Source organism: Tursiops truncatus, chromosome 3 (genome assembly GCF_011762595.2).
Source record: "Tursiops truncatus isolate mTurTru1 chromosome 3, mTurTru1.mat.Y, whole genome shotgun sequence".
NCBI lineage: Eukaryota > Metazoa > Chordata > Mammalia > Artiodactyla > Delphinidae > Tursiops > Tursiops truncatus.
The window spans coordinates 136,695,464-136,706,096 of record NC_047036.1 but is presented as its reverse complement, the minus strand read 5'-3'; the positions used below and the strand labels follow the sequence as shown (position 1 = coordinate 136,706,096).

The 10,633-nt window shown below is 47.8% G+C and overlaps 1 protein-coding gene across 1 annotated transcript in view; it reads left to right on the top strand.

Annotated features, from left to right (window-relative positions):
* Positions 1 to 316: 316 nt before the first annotated feature.
* ATP10B (ATPase phospholipid transporting 10B (putative)) overlaps positions 317 to 10,633 on the top strand; it is a 360,931-nt gene continuing 350,614 nt past the window's right edge. The window contains exon 1 of the mRNA XM_073802772.1: positions 317 to 472. The gene's annotated coding sequence lies outside the window, so the exon portion shown is untranslated. The remainder of the gene's footprint in view (positions 473 to 10,633) is intronic.

The window sequence follows — 10,633 nt, the reverse complement described above, 5'->3', positions numbered from 1 at the left end:
TCAAATTCCTACAGTTTTAAAAATTAATCACCAGAAAATGGATACTTCCCATTTTCCCTCAGCTGGATTAAAGTCCTAAATTCTCACTCCAACCCAGGGGCTCTCTCTCAAAGTAAATTGCAGGGGCGGGAGCTGGGCTGGTAAAGACCAGGTCACAGCCAGGCCGTGGGGAGGGCGGGGCTAAGCAGGTTTCTGCAGCAGGGCCGGGAGAGGAGGATATAGGGTGGAGGAATTGTGTTCAGGTGTGTGACGCTGAAGGCTGGGCTTCAGAAGCGGTTGCGCCTGCCTGCTCCAGCCAGGGATGAGAAGGAAGCTCTCTCGTGGCTGTCACGCCCGTTTGATGGGGTAACTGGAGGGGGTTGCAACCCAGTCTCCCCCGCTACCGTTCCCCACCAGAAGAAAAACCCAAGGAGTGCCCAAGGCGTGCTGACTCCCCCTGTCATAGCTGCGGACCCTGCGCCAAGGACAGGAGGTACGGACCCTGCTTGATGTTAAGACTGTGGGGAAGGGTTGAGCTTTTCTTCTCAGCTCTCCCCACTGCTTGCTGGCCTGGGGCAGGGATGCTGCTTCCAAGGGAACCTCTCTGAGGCTGCTCCAGGCCTCTGCATTCTGGGTGCTGCAGCCGTGTCTACCGCCAGCCACCTGCAGTTCCGGGCTCCCATGGAACCTCAGTGCTCTATCTGGGGAGCTCTTTGTTCACACTGGAAGGCCCCGTGCGTGCAGTTGACTGGGTCATGAGGGTAGCTGCAGACGGTGATAGTGGTCACTCGATGTGGTCCCCGCTTTTTCCGTGCACTGATGAGCAGACAGCCTCTGCCTTTGCTGTCGATAGCTTGGAATGAATTACCTGTGTGGAGAGTCCATGATATACAGGCATTGGTCATTACCTGTACTGTTTCAGGGGCCCTTTCCAAAACCTTACAAAACCGTTGTGCAGGATTTTGAAAGATGTACATTGTGTGAGGAAGAGTAAGCGTGAGACAGAGAGTTGGATTTTTGATGGTAATGAATAAATAGTAAGGGTAAGAGCTTATTGAGAGTTTATGATTTGCAAAGCATGACGGTGAAGCACTTTTCATCTCGTTGCAGCCCGTGTGGCAGGTGTTGGTATTATCTACAATTAGTGATGAGGGGGCTGAAGGTCAGGCAGGTTAACTGAGGCAAACCAGGGTTTGCTGGTCTCAGTACACACTCTTGATTTATATCCATGAGGTCATATTTAGGCAAGTGTCTTTCAGATTCAAAGTGTACGGAGGTGAGAGGCAACCACCTGTGAAGAGGCTTTGCAAAGAGGCTTTCTCCAAGCAGAACAAAGCTGATAGCCTCCATCTCCCCCTGCCATGTTCAGGAATTAATTTAGACCTGGGTCTCTGCTTCTCAGGCCTCAATAGCCCCTTCTTGTGGATTCAGAAACTGTTAAGAGCTCACTGTCGGCAACATGTAATCCCCATGTGCTGGGCCATTAAGAATTCAAAGATTACAGCTGAGCAGTGGAGCTGGTCTTTAAAACACCAGAGGAAAGGAATGCCTTTGAGAGCTGGACACTGCGCCAGTGCCCTGTGGCCTCTTAGAATTAAACCCAACACCCCCAAAACAATTTACCAGGCCTCTCATGACTCCAACGCTTGCCCATTCCCCAACCTCACCTAATACAGGGTCCCTCAGCTCGTGGTGAGCCAGCTGTTCCTTCCCTCCTTAGGACCTGTGGTTTTCCCTCTGCTTGGAACACATTTCCCTGGGCTCTTCCTGTGTTTGGCGCTCTCCCTTCAATAAGGCGGAAGCTCAGATGTTGCCTGTTTAAGAGGGCTTCCTAGACCCCAGCAACACAAGTAGCCCCACCACTGCCATCCCCGTGTATACTCCCTTATAGTGTTGATTATAGTCATTATAGTGATGACAATCTGAAAGTCTGTCCTCTTGTTTATTGTCTGTCTCCCAAGTACAACTCCATGAGGGTAGGGACCGTACATGTCCTCTGCCTGCTGGACACTATTGGGTCCCCAGGGCTTATATCTCCCAGTAACAGGGGCTGGGTTAAAGTTTATCGAGTCAGTAAATAATAGAAGGGATCAGGAGGTATCATCGCCTCCTTCTTATCCAACAGCTCGACTCAGTCTTCCTTGGGAAGTCAAACGTCTTGGTCTAGAAACTGAAGTAAAGAGCATCTGCGTTTTCAATCGCTCAAGGGGCCACTGATTGCATTCTTGGAGTAACATAGGGAAAAAGGCTGAAATCTATCAAGTGGATTTCATTCCCTGAGAACCAGCAAGGTATGATAAGGCTGGCTCTGCTGGCCAGTCTTGATAAGCAACACGGCCTATGACTCAGCCCAGCAACGCCCTTCTGGACACAGGGTATTGACCTTGGCCATACCTGGGGTACTTGGCGTGCCAGTGCGATTTCAGAAAGCTGAGAGTGCACGCTTCCAGCCCTGCTTCATCAAGCCTCTCATTCAAATTCCCACCAGCCTCTGCTCACATACCTTTTGCTATTTTGAGTGTCATTTATCTGTGGGATGGGACGAGGCCCATGCTTAGGAACACGGGGTCCCAAGTGTCTCTGTGGGCTCTACTGCTCTGTGCAATTGTGGGCACGTCCCTTTAGTGCCTCAACTTCCGGTGTTTCTCCTCTGTAAAATGGCCTGCGAGTAGCTGCCCTCGATAGCCGGTGAGGTTTCAGAGTATTCGGGGTGACAGCGATGTAGAAACCAGTGCGATATATCTCTTGCTTTACAAGCGCCTGGCCCTGCAGGCAGTGAGGGGCAGAGAATACACAGGGAGGTGTGTTTCTTTTGGAGAATTTCACTTGCAGAAAATCCACAATTCCAGAAGAAATCTATCAGAGGAAGAGACTTCTCTGCAGGACTCCTCCTCCTAGGCAGCTACCTCAAGAATCGACTTACACGCTTTAATTGACACCCAGATGATTTGCGCTGCAGTGATGAGCATTAGAATCCAGCCTAATGACAGGCACGCAGCGCTTGGCAGTATGTCACACGCGGGTGGTTTTTACGGGCCCCTTCTTGTTCTTATGTGTTCTTCATTGTGATGTGTGGTAAGCCTTTCTGACATCAGCCCTGGCCCTATTTGATTTAAGGGACTTCTGGTTTTATATCGTCAGGTGGTTCTGTGATTCTTTTTTTAAGGCACTCTTTATCTTGTTCTACTCTCTTGTACTATTCTTGATTTCCAGATTTTAAAATAGGCCTTATTTGAAAGAAAATATATTTTTGAATTAGGAGCGAAGCCAGAGTCCTGAGGATTTTCTGAGGAGGAAGACGTCCGTTAGCAAAGTCGTATCAGGGAAAGAGAATGACATTAAGTGTCCAGAGACCTTGACTTGAATCCTGGCCAGGCTTCTCAGTAATCCTCTCCCGACTCCTTAGACCATGGTGCAGATAATTGCAATATTGGCAGCGGACTTTTCCCGAGAACTTAGTAAATGTTAAAACGATTCCTTGGATAATCTCATTTCATGGTCATGCTGACTCTTCCTGTTTTTGGAAATGGGGAATGTGAGACTCGGAGGGTGGAGGTCATCAGGTAGGGAGTGATGGAACCCAGATTTGAACACGTGCTGGTTGACTTAAGAGCATGTGCACTTACGTGCCTTGCCGTCTACTGGGCCACACTATGCTAGGATCGTCATACACAATTCGACATCCCCGAGACTGCCATCCCCACAGGATGTCATCCAATGAGAAGATGCCAGTGACGGTTCATTGAAATGATGCAGGTTTATTTCACCATTTTCCATACATCTTGTTTACCAAGATTTAGAAAAATGTTCTACTGATACTCCTTTTCTCGAAGTGACCTTTGAAGAAAATGACACCTACTTCAAAAAGAAAGCAAAGTGGTGCATCTCACCAAGAGGAAACGTGAAAATCATCAGCCCTAACCCGGAGCATAAGTTTGATACCAGGCTGAACCCAAAATGTTTTAAATTCTTTAAATCTTCAGGGGAATTTGCAGATACTACGTGCCATGCTAGGGGTTAATGATATAATCATGATAGTCAACATTTATTAACTACTTCTTCCTACTCGGTACTGACGGAAGCATTGTCCTCATGTTAACACATGTGCAACAGGCAGTCACTCACGGTGGTAAAGTCGTGGGCTTGTGGCTTAGGGTGCCTGGCTCTGTCAGATGCTAGCTGTGTGACCTTGGGTAAGTTTCTCAACCACTCTGTTTCAGATTCCCCATCTATAAATGGAGATATTGCTGAACTTTTCCCCTAGTGGTGTTGTGAGCATTGTCTAGTGGATACATGTAAGGGGCTGAAACAGTGCTTGGTATATAACGTCCACTCAAACGTTTGCTGCCACTGCTGCTTTTCCCTCAGCCCTCCTATGAGCGAGGTCTTCTCACTCCCATCCTACACTCCCAAGTACAGAAACTGATGAAGAGTCAGGTCATAGGGCTAGGATGTAAACCTCCGACTGTGGTCATCCCAAGCCTTCCCTCTTCTATGTCGTTATTTCCTCTATAAACTCTAAAGGAAATGCACATTCCTCCAGGAACTCAGTTTGACAGGAGTTCACACTCCAAGACCCAACCTACGTTCTCTCTGTGCACATACCTACTTATGTCATTTTTAGGTTGTTAACTGAAGTATCTTATTGAAACGTCTCAAGCTGTGCCTCTAGGTTATCATCAAACCAGGCAGAACTCTCTCCTCTATTCAGGATTCTGTCTGTGGGCAGGCAACCACACTGGCCTTGTGGTGATAAATTTGCTCATTAAAAGCAGTCAGTAGCACTCCTCTTCCTCAAGACAGAGCGCTTACCTGAGCGGTTAGGGGCCTTCTTTCAGCTCTGTGATAACATCGTCCTGTGCTGGCTGGCTGAAATCTGTTGATACACAGTCTCTTGAGTTAGCATCTATGTTGGCGTAAGTGACCAGAAGAAACTGTCCGGGGGTCTGTCTTGGGCTGGTCAACGACAGATGCCAGCACTTGTGTTCTTTCGGTCGTGGTACCCAGTTGGATACTGGAGTTATTGTACGGGTTCATTCTCCCTGGGCGGGGACTTGCTTCTGCAGGATCCCAGCATGCAATGGGAGAGCACCAGGACCCCCAGGAAGCCCCCATCTTGCTGCTGCCAGCGCTAAGTGTGCATGGCTCTGAGATGCCTCCCCAATCATGACAGTAATTAATAATTAACAGCTTCCTTTCATTGAGTATTTGCTATGTGTGAGTTTATTTAACTAGTTCATGGAATCTTAACACAACAATACTCTCAAGTAGGTTCCAGTGTTATCCTGCCTATTTGAGGGAAGAGTAAGATGACATTGAGGGGAACACAGACGTGGTCAAGGACACCCAACTGAGTGGAGCCACCAGGACATATACCCAAACCTGTGTGATTGAACACGTGTTCTTCACCTCTGTGCTCATCAACCCCAAACTCCTCCTGCCTGAGCCACCCTCTCTGCGGTGCTGTGATAACACATTCCCAACTAGCCATGGAAAAACCGGTCCTGCTGGGCCAGGCCCGCGGTGGGGGGTGGGGGGGGAGGGTGGGGCGCTGTAGACAAACCTGCCTCACCTGGTTTCACTTGTCCTTCCTGCCCTGGACCGTGAGCTGTTTTCCTTTTGCTCCAACTTCTCCAGACACAGCTGAACTCCTTAATGAATCAACTTGGCTTTCTCCCCGTAACCCTGTAGTCGCAGGAATATCACAGTAGGAAAGAATGAGGGCAGAGTTTCCGTCTCTCCAAGGCACCCTCAGCCTATTTCTTACCCTTTTGAACAGTAACCCTTCTAAGCTGTTGCGACTTTTCTTTCCTTCTCTGTTCACTTTTCGGTCTGGTTTAAGAGCAAGCTGAATTTGATCAGATTATAAAGCATACTTTCAGGGCTGTGAGGTAACTCAGTAATTGGCATCTTAGCCTGATGACTGGGCTGTGAATTATGTTATTTACAAAAGCAGACAAAATGGTGGGCTGCATCGTGGCTGCCTGTCAAGAAAGTGTCATCCCTCGAAAGCAGTGCTTACTCAGCTGGGCTCTTACCAGGTGTAAATGCAGAAGGGAGTCGGGGAAATCTAGTTAAATCTTAGTCACCATGCCCTCCTACTGTCTATGAGCTCTTGCACTAATTACTTATTCTCTGCAGTAGCATAACACTGCTTTCATTTTGTTCAACTCTGCATACATCTAGTAATAAGATTTCTTACAGTGTCTCAGGCACCATACTGACCCCTTTATGTGTACCATTTCCCTTAATTCACCTACCAACCTAATGAGGTAAGCATGGCGCTCATCACTTTCAGATGAGGACACTCAAGTTGGTTAAGGTTAAGCACCTATTAAGTAAGTAGTGGAGGTGGGATTTGAACCACTTCTTTCAGAGTAAAAATCTATAGTCCTGACCAGAATAATGCACTGGCTGATGGTTCAATGTGAAATTTTTCCTTTTCTACCAAGAGATCACACACAAGTCTTTCCCTTGCATGCAGTCTGCTTTTGCCGCTCGTGCTAAGGACGTTTTCCAGGCCTCGCTGCACTGCTCCTTATCTGCCTCTCTCCTGATCAGTGACCCGAGCAGCTCCAACCCAAGCCTGGCCATTACTCATTACCCCTGCTGCTGTATTTGCTGTCCTCGTCACAGAAGATACCTCATGGATAAATGTAAATCTTTTTAGTTTCCTAACGATTGAGAGAGCTTCCAAACAAATGCTTGTGCTTACCTCTGAGAATACAACCATCCATTTTCCCTCCCTCTGCATTGCAGAAGGAACACCAGATACCGCTGCCTTTCCAGGACACTCAGAGAGAAGCAGGGGTTGTACGCTGGCGAGTTGAATGGGCCACAGAGTCAGGGGCTGGGAGGGGACCCAGTGGGATGTACACCCATGAGTGCAAGGGCCTGCTCCTGTGTCACTGTTCCCCGACCCCTAGAGCAGTGCCGGGCACATAAGAGAGGCTCAAGCGTTTATTCCCTGGATCATTGTGGTAGCTTCACAAACAACAAAAAAAAGTACATGTTTATTGCAGATTTTTCAGATACTTGTTTGTTTTGCTTACAAAGAAACAAAAAAGGGGCTTCCCTGGTGGCGCAGCGGTTGGGAGTCCGCCTGCCGATGCAGGGGACACGGGTTCGTGCCCCGGTCCGGGAGAATCCCACATGCCGCGGAGCGGCTGGGCCCGTGAGCCATGGCCGCTGAGCCTGCGCGTCCGGAGCCTGTGCTCCGCAACGGGCGAGGCCACAACAGTGAGAGGCCCGCGTACCGCAAAAAAAAAAAAAAAAGAAACAAAGAAGGAGAGGGTTAAATGTTGGGTATTAGAATTATTACATTTGGGAGCACATTTTCCTCTATCGGCTTCTCAGTATTTCTCTGCTCAGCTACTTTCTGAGTTAGTCTGGACTCTCTTTTCGGGGTGAAGTTCGTCATTTCCATCCCATCTAATAATGCCATTTCTCCTGCCACGGCTGCACTGGGAGGTCTTTCGCACACACTCTACCTCTTTCCACCACAGGTGAAAGCCTGGCTGGGCAGCGACCATGTGAGTGTTCCTGGACCCCACTTCTTCCCCATATCTCCTCCTTTCTTGAATTCCCCTTCAGGAAGAGTCCAGGATGATAAGATTTCCATTTATTAAGCACTAACAATGCGCCAGGCTCAGTGCTAAACACTTCCCCATACTACCTCATTTCACCATCACAAGACCTCCACCTCACTGTTTTGCACTGAACAAACCCCTGCCCCTGGCAAAGTGAAATGACCCACCAGAGGTCACAGAGCTGGTGGGTGGTGAGCCCTGGCCTCCGTGCTGGGACTCTGGGCCCCCAACCTGAGCTCTCGCCATCGTGGGCTGCTCAGCAAACCTACCTCTGCCTTCAGCCCAGGAGTGCTAGGCACCGTCCCGTGTGAGAGGGACGCTGGTCCTTCTGACTGCTCTCAAGCCAGATACCCACCCACTGAAGGGTGCCATTTTCTAGAAGGGCAATCTCCCATTGCTTTAGTGTAAGGAGCCTGGGTTTGGGTTCCCTGTTTCTATCAGGGGACACAAAATCCCATAAGGGACCTGAACCTTCATTCTTGGTTAGCATTCTGGTAAGGATGACAGAGGAGGGTCTGCTATGTGGTCTGACTTAGAGAAAATGGCCTAGGAAAGGCTGCCGTTGGGTACAAGTCATGAGGCTGAAGGGAAGGCTGTTTGCCCAGCTTAGTGTGTGGAGAAGAAGGTCAGCTGGCAGCTCAGAAAGGGGGACGAGCGTCCAGTGCTTTGGTTCTTCTTGAACTGCAACTTTCTCACCTGTGGCACAGCCAGGGGCAGCCTTCAGTAAAGCTCACCAGACATCATAATTTCGATGGGACTTCAGTTTATTTAAAAGGGAACTACTGTAAGTGGAAAATCAGTATTGCTCATCTCAGAAGGTGTCTGCAGTTAAATACAATGAATGCACAGCACCGTGAGTAAACTCTAGCCTTACACGGCTGTCCACTGAAAGCTCTGGCTCTGAGACCAGCTCTTGCCTTGTTTCAAAGGAGAGTTGCCTGTTACCTGGCACCATTTCATGGGTGTGGAAGTTCAGTTTGGGATACTCTGGAGATGGGCGGTGGTGATGGTTACACAACAACGTGAATGCACTTATATATATTTAACCATTAAAAAAAAATGAGGCAGCTCTTTACGTACAGTTAAGAAACAATGTTCAAGATGCATGAAGTGAAAAAAGCAAAGTGCTGAACGGTGTGACCTGAAAGCTGCCATTTGTGGGTTTTTTTTTTTTTTAAGGAATATGTATATACACATGCATCTAGGCTTGTGTGTGCAATGATCCCTCTGGAAGGATGTCAATATTTGATTCTGTAGAGGGAACAGGCTTCTGGCAATTGGAAATAGACAGGGAGAGAGGGTCATTGCTATTTAATTTGTGTTCCGTGTGCATGTAAAACTCATTCTAATTGACAGCTTTTTAAACTCCGAAAAAGCTAAGCACCAAAATGAAACCATCTCATTAAAGCAGTGGTTCTCACCTTTGCCTACATCTAGACACCAGCTGCTCCAAGTCAGGTCCCCTGACCAGTAGCATTGGCCTCCCTGGGAGCTTGTAGCCTGTTAGAAATAGAGGATCTCAAGCCTACCCACACCCGGGGAATCCACATCTGCATTTACCAAGGTCCCCAAGTGGCTCACAGGACATTAAAGTGTAAGAAGTACTGCACAGGACTAACTAAATCAGAATCTCTGAGGTGGGGTTTGAACCTGGGCATTGATTAAGGCTCCCAGGTGATCCCACCGGGGCAGTTGATGTACCAACTACAGACTTAGTGTAATTGGTTCTATATCAACCCTTTCGTTTTTCCCAGTCTTCTTACTATGTGATTCAGTTTATTCAGTGTGGGCTCCATGTGCCCCTTGGAAATCATTACGTGTCCCACACTTGGGAACACTGGCCAGGATGAGTATCTCAGATCACGTGAATGTCACACAGGAACATACAATATTGACATTCACCTGAGCTTAGGAGGAAAGTGTTTCCCCTTCATATAAAATAGACCACAGTTCTACACCAAGACACATAACGGTTACAGGCCTTTTTATCTAGGGATGGAGCATAATGTCAGGTCTTTTAAAATCAGACTTTGGAGTTTAAAAAATAGGGCTTTGAATTGCCACTCTGAGCCCTGTGTCAAATGGGGTTAATACCTGCCCCACAGAGCTGCCGTGTTTAAGTAAGATGGTGCAGATGATGCTTGATCAATATTAGGTGATAATTACGTTTTTGTACACTCCCCCTCCCCTCCTATCCCCCCTCTTTTCCTGCGCCCCTCTCGCTGTCACTGTTCCCGTCACATTTGTTTATTCTGCCTTGAGCGTCTCTCGTACAGATGACATTTCTCACATTGTAGTTGAAGCTGAGGAGCTCGAGTTCCACCTCCCCCCATCTCTTGACAAACAGTAAAAACTCTGCCGTCTCTCAGCAAATTATCTGACACTTTTCTAAAATGCAACTGAAACCTCATTACGTGCATGAACACCTTTCCATCAGCTCATTCCTAGCTCTAATATTAATATAATTGTTGCCGAGACATTGCAGTTGGCCTCAGAGGCAGTCAGCAAGGCGTCGTGGTTAGTAACCCGAGATGGCTGCAAAAGCAAAGAGTTAGTGGAAGCCGCTAGCATTTCTGTGTGGCCAGATGATGCTGGAGAGTGGCTTCCGAGCTTCCCTTCCGTTGCCAGATAGATGGGAGTTAGGAGAGGGAAAGGGTGTCCAAGTCAGAATCGATGCCCTCCCCCTGCCCCCAGCACCCAAAGTCATCTTTTCACAACATGAATCTGAACATGCTTAAAACTGATGTTTAAAACCCTATGAGATTTCATTTGAAAATATCTGTGATTTTGTGACAAAGGCACATGCACTGCCAATAGTACTGTTGTTTGTTGACTGTGTTTAAGACTCAAAGAATGCTGCATTGCAGTTAGTGATGAGTGAAAGTAAAGATACATTTTCTCCCAAAAAAATCCCTATGAGAGCTTCCCACTACTTTGCAAATAAAGACCAACACTCTTAACAGGGTCTACAGAATCTGGCTTCTAGATACTTCTCCCAGTCATCTCCCCAACTCCCATTGCTCTAATTATTGGGCTGTCTTTTTCACCTGATTGAGTCCTTGTTT